This window comes from Heptranchias perlo, chromosome 16 (genome assembly GCF_035084215.1).
Source record: "Heptranchias perlo isolate sHepPer1 chromosome 16, sHepPer1.hap1, whole genome shotgun sequence".
In the NCBI taxonomy this organism is placed as follows: Eukaryota; Metazoa; Chordata; class Chondrichthyes; order Hexanchiformes; family Hexanchidae; genus Heptranchias; species Heptranchias perlo.
This window is the reverse complement of record NC_090340.1, coordinates 58,709,664-58,729,037: the sequence shown is the minus strand read 5'-3', so window position 1 is coordinate 58,729,037 and position 19,374 is coordinate 58,709,664. Positions and strand designations below refer to the sequence as shown.

Genomic DNA, 19,374 nt, shown 5'->3' with positions numbered 1-19,374 from the left:
GCCGGCTTTAATTGCCGGCGGGACTCCCACATGCGGGGGCTGCGCGCGCATGCGAGCACATCACTGGGGAACCCGGAAATGGGGTGGATTGGAGCCAGGCTCCGGACCCACCCTGGGAATCGCGGATTTTCGCAGCCCCCCCGCCGCGAACGCACCCGATCGCCGGTGCAAAAATAGAGCCCCACATCTAGAATCCGGTGTGCAATTTTGGTCTCCTTACTTAAAAAAGGATATAATTGCTTTAGAGGTGGTTCAGAGAAAGTTCACTCGACTGATTCCTGGGATGAAGGGGTTATCTTATGAGGAAAGGTTGGACAAGTTGGGCCTGTATACACTGGAGTTTAGAAGAATGAGAGGTGATCTTATTGAAACATATAAGATCCTGAGGGGGCTAGAAGGGGTAGATGCTGTGGGGATGTTTCCCTTTGTGGGAGAGACTAGAACTAGGGGCCACAGTTAAAATAAGGGGTCTCCCATTTAAGACGGAGATGAGGAGAATTTTTTCTCTCAGAGGGTCGTGAGTCTGTGGAACTCCCTTCCCCAGAGAGGGGTGGAGGCAGGGTCATTAAATATTTTTAAGGCTGAGCTAGATAGATTCCTGATTAACAAGGGAGTCAAAGGTTATAGTAGGTAGACGGGAAATTGGGTTGAGGTCACAATCAGATTAGCCGTGATCCTATCAAATGGCAGAGCAGGCTCGAGGGGCTGAATGGCCTACTCCTGCTCTTAATTCGCATATTCGTATGTATGATTGTGCATTGCTTTGGATAGTCTGAGGAGCAGGATTAACATTGGAAACATGTTTGTGCAAAACAATTGGAAATGTTCCAGTTGGTGAATATCACCTCATCTCACACAATCATCAACCTGCCTCACAGACAACGACGACAACAACAACAACAACAAGATGCATTTATATAGCGCCTTTAATATAGTAAAATGTCCAAAGGCACTTCACAAGAGTGTTACTAAACAAAATTTGACAACGAGCCACATAAGGAGATCAGGTGCCCAAAGGCTTGTTCAATGAGGTAGGCTTTAAGGAGCATCTTGAAGGAGGAGAGAGAAGTAGAGAGGCGGAGAGGTTTAGGGAGGGAATTCCAGAGCTTAGGGCCTAGGCAGCTGAAGACACGGCTGCCAATTGTGGAACGGTGAAAATCGGGGACACGCAAGAGGCAAGAATTGGAGGAGCGCAGAGATCTCAGAGGGTTGTAGGGCTGGAGGAGGTTACAGAGATAGGGAGGGGCGAGTCCATGGAGGGATTTGAAGACAAGGATGAGAATTTTAAAATTTGAGGCATTGCTGGACCCGGAGCCAATGTAGGTCAGCGAGCACAGGGGTAATATGTGAACAGGACTTGGTGAGAGTTAGGATTGGGGCAGCAGGGTTTTGGATGAGCTGAGGTTTACGGAGGGTGCCAGGTGGGAGGTTGGCCAGGAGAGCACTAGAGTAGTCGTGTCTAGAGCTAACAAATGCATGGATGAAGATTTCAGCAGCAGATGAGCTGAGGCAGGGACGGAGATGGGATGATGTTATGGAGGTGGATGTAGGTGATCTTGGTGATGGAGCGGATATGTGGTTGGAAGCACAGCTCAGGGTCAAATAGGACTCCGAGGTTGTAAACAGCCTGGTTCAACCTCAGACAGTGGCCAGGGAGAGGGATGAGTCGGTGGCTGAGGTACAGAGTTTGTAACGGGGACCGAAGACAATGGCTTTGTTCTTCCCAATGTTTAGTTGGAGGAAATCCAATACTGGATATCAGGCAAGCAGTGTGACAAATCAAAGGCAATGGAGGGATCAAAAGAGGTGGTGGTGAGGTAGAGCTGGATGTAATCAGCCCACCAACCCCATCTCACACACTCACCCCATCTCACACACCCATCACCCCTCTCGCATCCATCAGCCCTCTTGTGCCTGTCAACCCTCTTGTGCCTGTCACCCCTCTCGCGACCTGGCTGCATTTGGACCCTCAGTGCCATGTCTGGACCTCATTTTATGTTCTTGATGTTTTACACCTTGAGTTGGATGTTGGCAAATGTTTTGATCTGGAACACACTGCCTGAAAGGATGGTGGAAGCAGATTCAATAGCAACTTTAAAAAGGGAATTGGATAAATACTTGAAGGGAAACAATTTACAGGGCTATGGGAATAGAGCAGGGGAGTGGGACTAATTGGATAGCTCTTTCAAAGAGCCGGCACAGGCACAATGGGCCAAATGGCCGCCTCCTTTGCTGTACCTACTATGATACTATGATTGTTAAATAATTCTCATTGCGGTCAGTTCTAAAATAAGCAAAATTTTATTCACCTGACATCAATGGTCTGAAGGTTGCACACGGTGTGCCCATGAATTTCCAAGATGCACCATTAGCCAGTGAGACTTCCAACCCAGCAACAGAAACTTGGGAAAGGATCATCGTCTTGAAGAGGACTAATTTGCAGGGTTATGGGGAAAAAGCTGCGGTGTGGAACTAAATTGGACAGCTCTTTCAAAGACTCGGCACAGGCACGACGGACCAAATGGCCTCCTTCTGTGCTGTAAGATTCAATGATTCTAGGAATAGGAGGAGGCCATTCAGCCCCTCGAGCCTGCTCCGCCATTCAATGAGATCAGGGCTGATCTGTAGCTCAACTCCATTTACCCGCCTTAGCTCCAATATCCCTCGATGGCCTTACCCAACAAAAATCTATCAATCTCAGTCTTGAAAGCTCCAATTGTCCCCCAGCATCCACAGCCTTTTGGGGGAAAGAATTCCAGATCTCCAGCACCCTTTGTGTGAAGAAGTGTTTCCTGATTTCACTTCTAAATGGGGAACTGACTTTGACGAGTAACGAAGTGAAATTATGGGGAAGGTGATAAAGATCAATGTGTTTTGAATAAAGCAGAGACTCACGGGAGAAAGAGACATCAAACACTTGCTGTATCCAGTTTATTTATTTTTTGCTGACATCAACTTCCAGCCCAACTTGTTTAAAACCAGTTTCTAATTGTGAAATGTAACTGCTTTTTGATTTGGGACACAACAGTGGATTCTAATTAGGAACAATTGGTTGTCAGCTGATGATAATTACGGGCACTATTGAGTCAGTGCTGGAGGATTTCACTCACTAACCAGCTCGGAAGCAAATTATTATCTGTCTTCGACTGGGTTGATAAGTAAAGCAACTCGCAGTGTTAACATGCAGAGCTGGACAAATTGTATACTTGAGTTGCAGGGTAGGGTAGTGCAATGGTTATGCTGCTGGACTAATAATTCAGACAATGTGAATTTAAATCCCACCATAGTAGTTTGAGAATTTGGATTTGGTTTATAAAAAGATGGTATCAGTAAAAGTGACCCTGGAGCTGTTGGATTGTCCTAGATATTATTTGTAATAACACAGCCTTTGAAATTTGAAGAGGAAATATTTGCAGGGCTATGGGGAAAGTGCAGGGAGGAGTGCGACTAATTGGATAACTTTCAAAGAGCCAAGACAGGCACGATGGGCCAAATGGCCTCCTTCAGTGCTGTATGATTCAAAGCTGGGGTGGAATGTGGGCTGTGAGGAGGATGCAAAGAGGCTCCAATGTGATTTAGACAAGTTGGGTGAGTGGGCAAGAACATGGCAGATGCAGTGTAACGTGGATAAATGTGAGGTTATCCACTTTGGTTGTAAAAACAGAAAGACAGATTATTATCTGAATGGTGATAGATTGGGAAAAGGGGAGGTGCAACGAGACCTGGGTGTCCTTGTACACCAGTCGCTGAAAGCGAGCATTCAGGTGCAGCAAGCAGTTAGGAAGGCGAATGGTATGTTGGCCTTCATTGCAAGAGGATTTGAGAACAGGAGCAGGGATGTCTTACTGCAGTTGTACAGGGCCTTGGTGAGACCACATCTGGAGTATTGAATGCAGTTTTGGTTTCCTTATCTGAGGAAGGATGTCCTTGCCATGGAGGGAGTTCCACGAAGGTTTACCAGACTGATTCCTGGGATGGCAGGGCTGACGTATGAGAGATTGGGTTGACTAGGCCTATATTCACTAGAGTTTAGAAGAATGAGAGGTGATCTCATCGAAACATATAAAATTCTAACAGGACTAGACAGACTAGATGCAGAGAGGGTGTTCCCGATGGCTGTGGAGTCCAGAACCAGGGGTCACAGTCTCAGGATACGAGGTATGCCATTTAGAACTGAGATGAGGAGAAATTTCTTCACTCAGAGGGTGGTGAACCTGTGGAATTCTCCACCACAGAAGGCAGTGGAGGCCAAGTCATTAGATGTATTCAAGAAGGAGATAGATATATTTCTTAATGCTAAAGGAATCAAGGGATATGGGGAAAAAGCAGGAACAGGGTACTGAGTTAGACGATCAGCCATGATCATTTTGAATGGCGGAGCAGGCCCGAAGGGCCGAATGGCCTACTCTTGCTTCTATTTTCTATGTTTCTATGTTAAAGGGAGCCGCGTCTGACCCTTCTGGCTGCGGCCTCTATGGGGGTGGGTGACATGAGCCATGCTCTGACTGCCCTGCCCCCTCGAAGCCATGCCTCCTGCGGCTGCATCACATCCCTTGGCTCCCACTGTCCAGAGTCCTCTGCTTCGATTGGCTCCTCCCCGGTATGTCAAGATCCAGATCTTCCGTCATGGCATAGCGATGCAGGGCACAGCGCACAGCGACCCTCCTCGCTACAAAACCCTGCTTAGACCACACCTGGAGTACTGTGTTCAGTTCTGGGCACCGCATCTGAGGAAGGATATATTGGCCTTGGAGGGAGTGCAGCGTAGATTTACAAGAATACGAGGAGCGATTGTACAAACTAAAGTTGTATTCCCTGGAATTTAGAAGATTTAAGGGGTGATATGATCCAAGTTTTCAAGATATTAAGGGGAACTGATAGGGTAGATAGAGAGAAACTATTTCCACTGGTTGGGGAGTCTAGGACTAGGGCACATAGCCTAAAAATTAGAGCCAGGACTTTCAGGAGCGAAGGGTGTTAGAAGTTTGGAACTCTCTTCCGCAAACAACAGTTGATGTTAGCTCAAATGTTAATTTTAAATTTGAGATTGATAAATTTTTGTTAACCAAAGGTATTAAGGGATATGGGTCTAAGGCGGGTATATGGAGTTAGGTCACAGATCAGCAATGATCTCATTGAATGGAGGAACAGGCTCGACGGGCTGATGGCCTACTCCTGGTCCTATGTTCCTATATTCCTACCCTCTCTGGGGAGTGTTGGAGAACAACCCCCCCGCCCCCCCTACCACCGGACCTGTCCAATCACCTGAGGTGGCTTTTCAGCACCCCGATGGTCCTCTCAACCACCTGCCCATTGGACACGTGGACCTGATTGTACCTGCCCTCCTCATGTCTGTGGGACGCAAAAAGGCGTCATCAGTCACGGCAGCACGGGGGAGTAAGCCTCATCACCGAGGATCCATCCTTTCACTGTGCTCTCCGTTCCGTTCCCGAGCCTGCGTGCGATGACCGAGTTGCCCAGGATAAACGCATCGTGACAGACACCCGCGTGCTACGCCTTCACGCGCAAGATGTGCAGCAAGGGCGTCGCTCCCCATCTGAAAGTGGAGGGAGCAGTCGCCCTTTCTGTTCACGTAGCCTTGTGGATTCTGAAGGGGAGCCTTTAGTGTCACGTGTGTTCCATCCATCGCAACCTCCCACCCCAGCACTGTGGGGAAGCCAGCGATCTCGTAGAAACCTAATGCCCTCTGCCTTTGCTCCACCGCAGATATTCCAAATCGCAGCCCTACAGGATAGGGCGTTAGTCACCTGCTGAATGCAGGACCTCATTTCTCCTTGACTGATCGTGCACAGGTTCCCCCAATGGATCCAGACCCGTAAAAGTTCATTTCGTCCGTTAATGCTCGTCTGCATGTGGACCGGGGGTGAATTTAAGATCGGCGTGAATTTTCATCAAGAGTGTTTCCGGCGCAGAGCTTCACATGCTGGGAGCTCAGGTATATGTTAAAATTAATTTATCCTCACAGTTTAAAGGGCCACGCTGCATCCATTACATGGACTGCACAGAAAGGCCAGGAGACATAAGTATGTTCTTCTATTCTCATCCTCTGGGAGCCATTTGTTCTCTTTTCTCTCTTTCACATTTTTTGTCTGGGTCTTGCTTTTCTTTTCCTCTTTCCACAGATCGGCTGATTGCAGGATTCAGGAGCGTTCCCTTTAATTTTCTCTCATAGAGAATGCGATCGCGTCAGGGCCGACCCAGAATTCTCAGCATTCGCAAACAATGAAAACCATTGCTTCAAAAGTGGGACCCTCGCTAGTGCAAAGAATGCTGGGAGGACCCCATCTCCATAGATACCTTCTTTTGCTGTCCAGCAAGGGGAATGATGGGAATCACTGGCTCATGCAGGCGTGAGACCCACATGCGAGGCTCCCACAAAATGGTAGCATGTCGGGAGGCCTTGGGGTAGGTCAGCTTGGCTCAGTTGGTGATGCTCTCACCTCTGAGTCAGAAGGCTGCGAGTTCAAGCCCCACTACTGATTTCATCGATGAGATGTTAAACCAAGCCCGCCTGCCATTAAATATCCTGAATGGCAATTTTACAGGGCTTATAGGTGTCAGCCATGGTTCAGAGGTAGCACTCTCGTCTCTGAGTCAGAAGGTTGTGCTGTCCCACTCCAGAGACTTGAACACATAATCCAGGCTGACACTCCAATGTAGAACTGAAGGTGAGCTGCACTGTCGGAGGTGCCGTCTTTCGGACGAGACATTAAAGCGAGGCCCCGTCTGCCCTCTCAGGTGGACGTCAAAGAACCGATGGCGCTATTTCGAAGAAGAGCAGGGGAGTTCTCCTCGATGTCCTCGCCAATATTCATCCCTCAATCAACATCACTAAAAAACAAATGATCTGGTCATTATCTCGTTGCTGTTTGTGGGATCTTGCTGTGCGCAAATTGGCTGCTGCGTTTCCTACATTACAACAGTGACTAGACTTCAAAAATTACTTCATTGGCTGTACAGCGCTTTGTGACGTCCTGAGGATGTGAAAGGCACTATATAAATGAAAGTCCTTCTTTCTTTATAGAAAGAGATCCGCGTAGTGGGATCATTTTTGACTTGCTGTAGCAAAGAAGCAACACGATGGGCCAAATGGCCTCCTTCTGTACTGTAAACCCTCTATGGGTCATGTTCCAACTCCTCCCCTGATGCTAAAAGTCTTGCTCATGATTTCTTTCCTTTTTGCCACATCCCCACCCCCCACCCCCCAACCCCCCATCACCTTTACATCAGTCACAGACACGGTACTTCAGAGTCACTGCAATTCCACCTTCCTCAGGCAGGAAAGAACAATCAAACACACAATCAGTACTGCTGAATCCACAAAAATGTTATATTTCATAACAGCAAGAGAAAATTTATAGCGGTGCTCATCATATTAAAATCCGTGATTGTTTGGTATCTGATGCATGTTAATCACGAATGGATCAATCTGAACATTTTCTCTGGGAGATAAACCGCAAGCAAGAACATTCAGTCGACTAAAGTCTCACAGCAGGATTCCCTACTGTGCACTCGATCCAAATTTATTCCATCCAGATTCATTTACAAACTTGCTCGGAAGGTTTAATCTAGTCGAGATACCTCAGAGGCAGACTTAATACCTTAACTTTGTGCAATATACTTACCTTGTACTCAGTGAGAAGTCATTTTATTTTTACAGAGCTCATTTTACCAACATAGACATGAAGGGGGTGGCTTCTATGCCCAAAGGAGGTCATTCAAGCTTAAAATACCAAACCTAACCTGTGCGTTGCCTAAAGTTCTATCATACATTTCCTGCCCATAGACAGAACTGTTGAAAGTGGTATCAACCAGTACAATACTTTGGCAAAATAAGAAATTTGACAGGCCCTTTTTCGCCTCCATGAGATTTCCTGTAAAACCTGCGCAATCCTTTCCACCCTGAACTCAGGCACCACCATCCTTTCACCATTCTTGGCACGAGCATTCATTAATCAGGATTTTCAATGCAGTCAAACACAAAATTAGGACTCTGGGATGATATTTGTTTTAAAAAAGGAACTGTTTTCATACCCGTTACATCAGTGGAAACACTTGTCGTCTTTAGGCAAATTCTACACTCATCTCTCACCTTCAGCCTCTCACTCCATTCCAACCTTTCTTCTCTCTCTCTCTCTCTCTCTCTCTCTCTGTTATATTGATGCCACTATGGTCATCGCTCCTTCTTGTGTTCTTCCCAAGCTTCAAACCTGCCATCCTACGCTAAGTCTCGACCTATGTATGAGCTTCCATGTTGTCTCTTCCAGCAAAGCCTTGTGATCAGTCACCTCTTTTGGAATTGTCTTTCTGCGTCCATGCTAAGGTGGCAAAAAAGCCCCATGAACTGATCTTTCTCTGAAAATTACCTTGTAGAACAGAAATGAACCTGTCAACCTGAAAGAACCCAAAAGAATAAATAAATTTCCTTTGCTTGTTCTCAAAACTATCATTATAATAATACTAGACACAGACCAATATTTAATTTAGTAATATTTTTTCAAACCATCTAAGAGCCAATTATGCTATCACAGCTTAAGAAATGCTTTAAATCTTGTTAGTGGATAATTATACGTAACATAGTCCTCGTATTACTCTGAAAGTTGGTCCCAGTCTGATTACAGAATTTACAATATGAAATGTCATGTAGAAAGTTAAAAATAAATTGCCTGCAGTATTAATGTCAGAAAAATAAACAGAGACAATTAAGAAACAAAAGTTAGGGATAAAGAAATAAGTGCATTTCCATAGGTCCTGATAGATAATTCAATTGCAAAGGCTCCGATGCTGTCTGAAGTGGCTAAATAATGAAATTGGATCAGCTCCTTATAGGAAAGTACTTGTGTCAATGCCTCAGGGGAAAACTCTCCAGTGGCTGGAGCCATACCTGACACGAAGGAAGATGGTTGTGGTTGTTGGAGGCCATTCAGCCCCAGGACATCGCTGCAGGAGTTTCTCAGGGCAGCATCCTCGGCCCAACTATCTTTAAGCTGCTTCATCAATGACCTTCCCTCCATCATAAATTCAGAAGTTGGGCTATTCGCTGATGATTGCACAGTGTTCAGCTCCATTCGCAATCCCTCAGATAATGGAGCAGTCCATGCCTGCATGCAGCAAGACCTGGACAACATCCAGCCTTGGGCTGATAAGTGGCAAGTAACATTCGTGCCACACAAGTGCCAGGCAATGACCATCTCCAACAAGAGAGAGCCTAACCGCCTCTCCTTGACATTCAAATGGCATTACCATCGCCATTGACTGAAACTCATCAGGACCAGCCATATAAATGGCATGGCTTCCGGAGCAAGTGAGAGACTGCGAATTCTGTGGCGAGTGGCTCACCTCCTAATTCCCCAAAGGCACAAGTCATGAGTGTGATGGAATACTCTCCACTTGTCTAGATGGACGCAGCTGCAACAACACTCAAGAATTTCAACACGATCCAAGACAAAGCCCCTCCACCAGCTTAAACATTAACTCCCACCATCACTGGCATACCGCAGTTGCAGTGTGTACTATCCACAAGATGCACTACACCAACTCGCCAAGGCTTCTTTGTCAGCACCATCACCACATGGACTGCAGCGGTTCAAGAAGGCGGCCCACCATCACCTTTTCAAGAGCAACTAGAGGTGGGCAGTAAATGCCAGCCTTGCCAACGACGCCCATATCCCCAGAATGGAACAAAGTATGACGTGAGCAGAGAGGTAACGACATTTTTGCATCAATGGTTGAATGTGCTGCTGCAAAAAATGCAGCCGAAAAGAAATAAGGTCAGGGATCAAAAAAACGATGTTAACAGTGATCCCAAGTGGAGCAGACATACCCTGTCCTGTGATACATTTGGTCAACATATTGGTGTTGCTGCTTTGTTTATAGAACAAGTTGTAAAGCTCCCTTGACAGCTTAGCTGGTAAATGCAGGGCTCCACACAATGACTGCTGCTAGAAAACATGTGTGCGTGACTGAAAACAGGATTGAGCTCTGCTCTGATGCCCTCCATGGTGGAATAGCTGACACTCACTGTCTAAGCCCATGTGTGAAAAATGATTATATGGGTAAGATAAAAAGATAAGAACATAAGAAATAGGTGCAGGAGCAGACCATACAGCCCCTTGAGCCTGCTCTGCCATTCACTAAGATCATGGCTGATCTTTGACCTCAACTCCACTTTCCTACCCAATCCCCATATCCATTGATTCCCCTAGAGTGCAAAAATCTATCCATCTCAGCCTTGAATACGTTCAATGGCCTGGCATCCACAGCCCTCTGGGGGAGAGAATTCCAAAGATTCACAACCCTCTAAGTGAAGAAATTCCTCCTCATCTCAGTCTTCAATGGCCGACCCTGTATCCTGCGATTATGCCCCCGAGTTCTAGACTCTCTAACCAGGGGAAACAATCTCTCAGCATCTACCCTTTTAAACCCTCTCAGAATCGTACATGTTTCAATGTGATCACCTCTCATTCTTCTAAACTCCAGAGAGTATAGGCCCATTCTACTCAACCTCCCTTCATAGGACAACCCTCTCATCTCAGGAATCAATCTAGTGAACCTTTGTTGTACCGCCTCAAAGGCAAGTAAATCCTTCCTTAAATAAGGAGACCAAAACTATACGCAGTACTCCAGGTGAAGTCTCACCAAAGCCCTGTACAACTGTAGTAATACTTGCAACCCCCTTGCAATAAAGGCCAACATGCCATTTGCTTTCCTAATTGCCTGCTGTACCAGCATACTAACTTTTTGTGTTTCTTGTACGAGGACACCCAAGTCTCTCTGAACACCAACATTTAATTGTTTCTCACCTTTTAAAAAATATTCTGTTTTTCTATTCTTCCTCCCAAAGTGACTAACCTCACATTTCCCCACATTATACTCCATCTGCCACCTTCTTGCCCATTCAGTTAACCTGTCTATATCCCTTTGGAGACGTCCTCCTCCCAGCTAACTTTCCTTCCTAGCTTTGTATCGTCAGCAAACTTGGATACATTACACTCGATCCCTTCATCTAAGTCATTAATATAGATTGTAAATAGCTGAGGCCCAAGCACCGATCCTTGTTACAGCCTGCCAACCTGAGAATGACCCATTTATCCCTACTCTCTGTTTTCTGTCCTTTAACCAATCCTCTATCCATGCTAATATATTACGCCCAACCCCATGAGCCCTTACTTGTGCAACAACCTTTTATGTAGCACCTTATCGAATGCCTTTTGAAAATCCAAATATACTACATCCACTGGCTCCCCTTTATCCATCCTGCTAGTGACATCCTCAAAAAACTCTAATAAATTTGTCAAACACGATTTCCTTTTCATAAAACCATGTTGACTCTGCCTAATCATATTAGTACCTGGTGACGGTGGAACTATACCCCAACACAGATTGCTGTTCTCAGGGGGGCAGAGGAAGAGAAGAAAATAGGGAGCAAATAAAAAAGAAAGAACTGGTTACAGGTGGGCCCTGAAATTCCATGGGCTTCTCTCGATCCCCTCCCGTAACTTTGGCGGCCGATCGGCGTAAATGGCCATTTCTAGCCAGCTTCCCACCAAAGGTCCTCCATAGAATTTCCAGGCTAAGGTCCTTCTAGGACATTGAGCTTGCTCAACATTGTGACACTGCCCCTTTAATAGGGCACAGCAACTGCTCTGATGCAGCCTGCTTGACAATGACATCAGTGCATACTAGTTAAACAATATATATATATGTATATAATATATAACTTTGGCAGAAATAGAAAAGGAATTAAAATAACCTTAGAATCCTAAATCTTTTAGTTGTCCTTTACAGAGCTATGAGCATTAAGAGTCCTTTTTAATTAGACAACTATACTGCATATATTATGTCAATGTTTAATAGCTTCAATTTATGCATCAGGACAAACCATGCTATGTAATTCAGGTCCGTCTAAAATAAATTCAGACTTGCTAATTTGTCTCAGTTTGAGTACATTCGCCTTTGTGGCAACACCTTGAGTATAGAAGATTGAGGGGTGATCTGATTGAGGTGTTTCAAATGTTAAAAGGATTAGATAGGGTAGATACAATGAAACTATTTCCTCTGGTGGGGGAATCTAGAACAAGGGGGACATAATCTTAAAATTAGAACTAGACCATTCAGGAGCGAAATCAGAAAGGACTTTTTCACACAAAGGGGAGTAGACATCTGGAAGTCTCTGCCCCAAAGGCTGTGGATGCTGGGGGTCAATTGGAGCTTTCAAGACTGATAGGTTTTTTTGTTGGGTAAAGGTAACAAGGGATAATCCTGCAAAATCGGTCAACGATGATCAACTTCTATTCCATGGCCTGTTATCACCCTACAGGTAACTGCAGCATAACAGCCCCCTAATGTGCTGGTCACATCATTTTATGCAATGCTTTCCTGCCCCTCCCCCATCGCTTGTGCACACACATGGAGAGGCTGATGGTTAAATCTTCAAATCCTATTGCCTTAACGTGACTGAGCTGAGTTAGGGGAACCAGTGATGTAACACTACACAGATGGGTGAACATTCACTCAGGCAAATCCACTCGAAACGAGCCATTTTTCCTTCCCGTCCCATAAAACTTTTAAATAATTTCACAGATGGTTTAACGTGCCACACCACCAGAAGATAACTCCAAGAACACTACGTGATATCCTCTACTAGATGTAAGCAATACAAGGCTTGAAGCTCTTCTGCCAGGAGATTAAGCTGACTTTAAAAAATAACATGAGCCACATATCAATGCCATGTAAGGGACCTTTTGTTTGTCAAGGTTCCCCAATCCCAATCAATGAAATGCTCAAGCACTAATCTCGGTCATACTGTTAACACTGTGTATCTTGGAGCACGTGAGATAGGGGCCTGTGCCTGTGATCCTCACAAACTGAGATCCCGCTTTCAATAATGTCAGTTGCTAAGCACTTCTCTATAGGTGGAGAATCATAAAATCATAGAATTATAGAAAGGTTACAGCACCGATGGAGGCCATTCAGCCCATCGAGTTTGTGCCGACTCTATGCAAGAGCAATCCAGCTGGTCCCGCTCCCACGCCCTTTCCCCGTAGCCCCACAAATCTTTTTCTTTCAAGTACTTATCCAGTTCCCTTTTGAAGGCCATGATTGAATCTGCCTCCACCACCCCCTCAGGCAGTGCATTCCAGCTCATAAACACTTGTTGCGTAAAAACGTTTTTCCTCATGTCACCTTTGGTTCTTTTGCCAATCACTGTAAATCTATGTCCTCTGGTCCTTGATCCTTCCACCAATGGGAACAGTTTCTCTCTATCTACTCTGTGTCGACCCTTCATGATTTTGAATGCCTCTATCAAATCTCCTCGCTACCGTCTCTGTTCCAAGGAGAACAACCCAAACTTCTCCAGTCTATCCACGTAACTAAAGTCCCTCATCCCTCTCATCATACAGCACAGAAGGAGGCTATTCAGCCCAACGTATCTGTGCCGGCTCTCTGAAAGTGCTACCAATTAGTCCCACTCTCCTGCAAATTTTTCCTTTTTATCTATTTATTCAATTGTCTTTTGAAATTTACTATTCAATCTGCTTCCAACACCCTTTCAGGCAGTGCATTCCAGATCATAACAATTCGCGGAGTATAAAAAATTTCTCCGCATCTCCCCCTCTGGTTCTTTTGTCAATTATTTTGGATCTGTGTCCTTTGGTGACTGACTCTCCTGCCAATGGAAACAGTTTATCCTCATCTGCCCTATCAAAACCTCTCATAATCTTGAACATCTCTATTAAGTCTCCCCTTAACCTTCTTTGCTCTAAGGTGAACAATGTCAGCTTCTCTACTCTCTCTGCTTAACTCAGTATCCTCATCCCTGGTACCATTCTGGTAAATCTCCTCTGCACCCTCTCCAAGGCCTTGACATCCTTCCTAAAGTGTGGTGTCCAGAATTGGACACAATACTCCAGCTGAGGCCGAACCAGTGATTTAGAAAGGTCTACCATAACTTCATTGTTTTTGTACTCTATGCCTCTATTTATAAAGCCAAGGATCCCGTACGCTTTTTTAACAGCCTTATCAACTTTTGCTGCCACCTTCACAAATTTGTGTATGTGAACTCTGAGATATCTCTGTTCCTGCACCCCCTTTAAAATTTGACCAGTTAGTCTATACTGCCTCTCCTCATTTTTCCTTCCAAAATGCATCACTTCACACTTCTCTGCATTAAATTTCATCTGCCATGTGTCTGCCCATTTCACCGGTCCATCTACGAAAAAGCAGAACTAAAGATACTATTGGTTTTATTTTACTAGGGCCCTTTCATTTGCTGCGTGATCTTTAAACTCTCCTGAACTTGTGCTCATCCAAAACTCTGCTGCCCGTATATTAACTCGCACCAAGTCCGGATCAACCATCGCCTCTGTGCTCGCTGACCTACATTGGCTCCCTGTCCGGGAATGCCTCGATTTTAAAATTCTCATCCTTGTTTTCAAATCCCTCCATGTCCTCTCCCCTCCCTATCTCTGTAACCTCCTCCAGCCCTCAACACTCCAAGATCTCTGTGTTCCTCCAATTCTGGCCTCTTGCGTATCTCCGATTTTAATCGCTCCACCATTGGCGGTCGAGCCTTCAGCGGCTTAGGCCCTAAGCTCTAGAATTGCCTCCCTAAACCTCTCCATCTCTCTATGTCTTGCTCCTCCTTTAAGAAGCTCCTTAAAACCTACTTCGTTGATCAAGCTTTTGGTCACCTGTCCTAATATCTCCCTATGTGGCTCAGTGTCAAATTTTGTTTGATTACGCTCCTGTGAAGTACCTTAGGGTGTTTTACTATGTTAAAGGTGCTATATAAATACAAGTTGTTGTTGTTATTTTGATGGAGAGCAGGGAAAGGATCGGGAATAGCACAGTATCCTAGATCAGTCAAGATAAAAAAGGGCATGTGAAAAATGTAAGGTTACTTCAATGAGGACTCAACCAAATATAAAATGGGAATACCCAAGTAGTTTGAAGTCTGAATTAGTTAAAGTAATGCATGATTGCTTCATGACCCAAGAAAGCCACAAGAGACAGTACACATCTTGACTTGGTAAGTGGCAATTGACCCAGACATCGTACAGAGAATGGAAGTTGTGACCCCTTTGTGGGATAGCGACCACAGAATGATCACATTTGACATGGTGAGAGATTCAGAAACGTCAAGGATCAGCAGCCAGATATATCATTTTAAAAGAGCTAACTTCAAAGAGATAAGCAAATTGATTGGAGAAGGGATTTGTTTAACATCATTTCAGTAGAGGACACGAGAAGCACTTTTACAAGTATAAAGTTGGACATGCAAAATAATTGCATACCTAAGATCAACACACTTTGATTAAACAAACGTGACCCTAAATGGATTAACAAACTAATCAGATGTGAAATAAGGAGGAAGAATGAACTCCTGCAGGGAGAAAGGTGAAGGAACTCAACGAGATGAATATAGAAATGTGCAGAAACATGTTAAAATGGAGGCCGGAAATGCAAAGCAAAAAAAAAGCACATAACAGCAAGAAATTCTTTCAGTTGTATACAATAAGATGGTAGTCAGAGAAGATGTGAGAACCACAAAAGATGCAATCAGAGCTGAAACCAAGAATGAGCACAAGGTCGTTAGTACACTAAATGATTAATTCCTCCAAATATTCATTGGGGAAAACATGAACATGTCGTCCCTAAATAGGCTAAAAGGGCTCAAAACAAATAAATCCCCTGGAATCAATGGTATTTATTACTTGAGTAGCATGAGAAACAAGGGAGAAAATTTGTGAGATACTGACGGTAATTAATGAAGGATGGAGAGGTCCTAGAGGATTGGAAACAGTCTAATGTGGTGACCATTTTCAAAAAGAAGTGACAAAAGAAATACAAGCAACTACAGAACCATTAGTCTTCCTTAACACCAAGCAAAATAGTGGTTAAAATAGCCAGAATTTTTCCACCATCTACAAGGCACAAGTCAGGAGTGTAATGGAATACTCTCCACTTGCCTGGATGAGTGCAGCTCCAACAACACTCAAGAAGCTCGACACCATCCAAGATAAAGCAACCCGCTTGATTGGCACCCCATGCACCACACTAAACATTCACTCCCTTCACCACCGGCGCACTGTGGCTGCAGTGTGTACCATCCACAGGATGCACTGCAGCAACTCGCCAAGGCTTCTTCGACAGCACCTCCCAAACCCGCAACCTCTACCACCTAGAAGGACAAGAGCAGCAGGTACATGGGAACAACACCACCTGCACGTTCCCCTTCAAGTCACACACCATCCTGACTTGGAAATATATCGCCGTTCCTTCATCGTCGCTGGGTCAAAATCCTGGAACTCCCTTCCTATCAGCACTGTGGGAGAACCGTCACCACACGGACTGCAGCGGTTCAAGAAGGCGGCTCACCACCACCTTCTCAAGGGCAATTAGGGATGGGCAATAAATGCCGGCCTCGCCAGCGATGCCCACATCCCATGAACGAATAAAAACAAAAGAAACAGTTGATTCTGAGGACACAGCTTAGGAAATGAGTCGGGCAAAATATTTAAGTAGGAATGGCCAAATGGGGTCTTGGAAGATTAGGAATTTCAACAATCAACGTGTCCAACTGCAGTGGAGCAGCCTTCAAGAAGGAAAATAGATTGCTAAACCACATGTAAGGGAAGGAAACATGGGTTTAAACTGGTAAACGGCAAATTTAGGACGGCTTTCTTCATACAAAGAGTGATGAACACATCAAGTGGAATTCCAATTACAGTCGTGGCGATGAAAACCTTGGAATCATTTAAGAAATAATTGGATGCTGTAATGGAGAGGACGGTAAGGCCTTTCTGAAAGGGTGAATTAAGTTGGGCAAAGTGACCTTTCTCATCTATATTTATCTTGTGATCCTCAAGCCAAGCAGGCATTGAATAGAGGGCTCGAGTCACATGGAACAGCAATTCTGCCATGGGTCACAGGTAAAGGGCCACAAATAGGCCCCAAGTGTTATTAGTCCCAATGTATTAAAAAGAAGATATGAATTTCCATGACCAGGAAAGCCCATTGAAGTCCATCTGGTCAGTTCCAAAAATATTATATTACATCTCGGAATAACCTTCAGTATCTTTTCTCAGCTGAATATTATCCAGCTTCCTCTTGAATTTATCTCCCTTCTTCAATCTGTTCCACTCACTCTCTAACCTCTGCAGGAACTAATAAAATTTAACGTGTCAGCTCACCTTCTCTACTCTAAGCTTGAGTCTGTTCCAAATCATGACTATTAACACAATTAATTGTGCTTTTTAAAATTTACTATCCGATGTCCTGTGGCACTGCTTATATGCTGTTTTACAAGGACAGGAATATTATACCATGTAATGCATGTCATAGTATTCTGCTCCTAAGATGAGGTTGTGCCCCTTGACACTAATTGATGTTAAATAAACACTGGGTGAGATCATTCAGAGTTTAATTGCTATTCAGGCCACCTGGCCTTTTTTTAAGTGTAATCAGCAAAATCAATTAAGAGGCTGCAGATATTATGACTCCTGTAATTCTTGTGTTTTTACATGGAATTACATAGAATTTACAGCACAGAGACAGGCCATTCAGCCCAATTGGTCTATGCCGGTGTTTATGCTCCACACGAGCCTCCTGCCAGCTTAATTCTTCTAGCCCTATCAGTGTATCCTTCTATTCCTTTCTCCCTCATGTGCTTATCTAGCTTCCCTTTAAATGCATCTATGCTATTCACCTCAGCTACTCCACGTGATAGCACGTTTAATATTCGAACTACTCTCGGGGTAAAAAAAATTCTCCTGTGTTCCTTATTAAATTTATTAGTGACCATCTTATATCTATGACCCCTAGTTTTTGATTCCCCCACAAGTGGAACAGCCTCGAGGGGCTGAATGACGAACTCCTGTTCCTATCTTCCTATCTTCTCCACATCTACCCGAGCAAACCCCTTCATAATTTTATAGACCTCTATTAGGTCACCACTCAGCCTTCTCTTTTCAAGAGAAAAGAGCCCCAGCCTGTTCAGTCTTACCTGATAGTTATAACTGCTCAGTTCTTGAAGAGTGTGTCTGTATATTCCGAATGGCCCCCCGGGGATGAAATTGATCTTCAAAGGTAGCGCCAAATGGGCTAGTATCGAATGGGTAGTTCATTTTACGGCATACCCGATTTTCTTTTCCATTGATGTCTGTTGGAAAAGAAATCGGGCGAGCTGTAAAACGGGCTATCGATTTGATATGAACCCATTTCTCATGACTAGAGAGGACCAATTTCACCCCCAGTGTACTTGTTTGTACTTTTTTTAAAAGCCTAACACAAAAATTTAAGTGCAACAGTAAGGAAATACAGACCAGATATAACAATTTTATTATGTTACAGAAATTTACATCCATATTTATACAAAATGTTAATAAAATTACATGTCAGACAATGTTCTGCCATCTGCAAATTCCGACCAATTCATCTCTTATGTGTTAATCCAATTACATGCAATGCTTTTGCCGCTCTTGGGCTATTGCTTATAATAGGATTCCACTGAACAACATAATTAAAAAGAAAATAGTAATTATTAATCCTGCCTTGAATTTTGTCAGGCTATTTTCTTCCCTTCTTACCCTACCTTCTATTTGTTGTACTGTTCTCTAACTACCAGGGCAGGTAGGATCATGGGATCATTCAACCCCTCGAGCCTGTGTGGAAAACCATAAAGACCACATTAATGTAGAAATACGTGAACAGTTACTTGACCATAAAAAAAGAAAAGCATGATGGGTATTTGACCAATGTTAACTCCTTGACTCCCATACATAGGGTAGTTACAATTTCACACACACACACAGAAAGACACAATTGTCCTTGGTACGTTGATAATTAAGTTGGCTGTCCAGGTGCTTGGTACTGTCTGGCTCCCCCCCTCCCCCCGTGCAGGTAAGGGTATTGCTGGCTATAAAATATAATGAGAATACAGTTTCTTGAGAGGCCATGTGGCCTTGATTCTGACTTCAGCCCTACTGATCAACCAGCTTCAGAATTTTAGGGAGGTAGTGCTCTCAGGCCTACGAGGCCTACGTGCCAAAACAGGAATGAGCTATGGATGTCCAGAGGAGGCAGGCTCACTACTTGATTGACTAACCACTTGAACTAATAAAGAATGTACATGTACGCCCATATTCTATGATAGACAGACATTACTAATTAAACTGTATAAATGTGAACTGCTTAGTTTGTTCAGAGAAGAGGTTGTTCTGACCATTGTTTAGAGCAGATCTTCCTCGAGCTCAAGTTTCTTTTAATTAAAATTCTTACTTGTCTGAAAATAAGTGTTTGGAGTTAATGCATTGTATAGAAGAGGTAATTAAGTTTTCGACAGTTCTTGGA

General features: G+C 44.3%; 1 long non-coding RNA gene across 1 annotated transcript in view; it reads right to left on the bottom strand.

Annotated features, from left to right (window-relative positions):
* The window catches only part of LOC137333385 (uncharacterized), a 112,064-nt gene that overhangs the window by 23,741 nt on the left and 68,949 nt on the right, over window positions 1–19,374 (bottom strand). The window contains exon 2 of the long non-coding RNA XR_010965891.1: window positions 18,617–18,686. This is a non-coding gene — a long non-coding RNA (uncharacterized lncRNA). The remainder of the gene's footprint in view (window positions 1–18,616; window positions 18,687–19,374) is intronic.